This window comes from Vigna unguiculata, unplaced genomic scaffold, assembly GCF_037176805.1.
Source record: "Vigna unguiculata cultivar grain cowpea cultivar isolate G323 ecotype 2 unplaced genomic scaffold, ASM3717680v1 ptg000273l, whole genome shotgun sequence".
NCBI classification, from domain to species: domain Eukaryota; kingdom Viridiplantae; phylum Streptophyta; class Magnoliopsida; order Fabales; family Fabaceae; genus Vigna; species Vigna unguiculata.
Window position 1 is genome coordinate 17,501 of NW_028196909.1, and position 996 is coordinate 18,496.

At 28.4% G+C, this 996-nt stretch overlaps 1 non-coding gene across 1 annotated transcript; it reads left to right on the forward strand.

Annotated features, from left to right (window-relative positions):
* Positions 1-364: 364 nt before the first annotated feature.
* TRNAC-GCA (transfer RNA cysteine (anticodon GCA)) lies at positions 365-435 on the forward strand. Its single transcript has one exon. It is a non-coding gene; the product is annotated as a tRNA-Cys (tRNA).
* Positions 436-996: the final 561 nt, after the last annotated feature.

Genomic DNA, 996 nt, shown 5'->3' on the forward strand with positions numbered 1-996 from the left:
CACGATAATTTCTTGAAAATACCGTATAGTATTGGTATTCTATATCTATATAGATATGGATAAGATACTCGATTAGATAATATCTGTGTAACAGATCAAATTGATATTCTAGGGTTTACATATATTGAAAGTTGCTGTTATAATTAGAATGAACAAAGTTAAAAAAAAAAGCAATATTGATTGGTTATGTATCAATTTTTATTTTCTGATCTCATTAAGAAAAAAAAATTTCTATTCAAATATTCAAGAATAATTCATAAAAGAATAGTTAACGGTTGCGATTTGTCTCAAGATTGTTTTTCAATTTTTCAATAGAAAGAAAAGGGGGGAGTATTCTCAAAAACTTCATATCTATATTTTTATTGGCGGCATGGCCGAGTGGTAAGGCGGGGGACTGCAAATCCTTTTTCCCCAGTTCAAATCCGGGTGTCGCCTGATCGATAAGAAACTGTAAATGAAAGATTATATTACGTTTTTTTAGAAAACTTTTTTTCCAACAGAAGCAAGCGAGGGAAAAGGAGTCTTGAGAATTGCGTTTGATTCGAAATTATAAGCATCAGTAGCTTAAAAAATGTTGTAAATATTTTTGTCTCGAATTCAAGGAAAGATTCTAGTAGTGAAAAGGAATCCATAAATTTAGAAATGATAGTTCGTTCACTACACAACTATTGTAGTGTCTGTCTCCTGACTGGGTCTTTTATTAGATTGGATTAAGAATAAGTCGGATAGGAAAGTCCATTTTTAGGTAGAGAAAAGGCAGAAGAAAAACCTTCTATACAGACTAATTTAAAGTTTATGAGTGCTTCCACATTTTATCAATATTATTTATTTAGATCAATTCTATTTAATAGCTTTAATTTAGCTAATTCGCTTTCGTAATATTCAAAAAAAGTATTCTTTAGATTTTCATATTCTATATTCTAATAAAATTAAAAAGTTTTGATTCTAAAATCGAATAGAAAAGAAAAAAAGTTTTTTTAATTATTTTAGAGAACG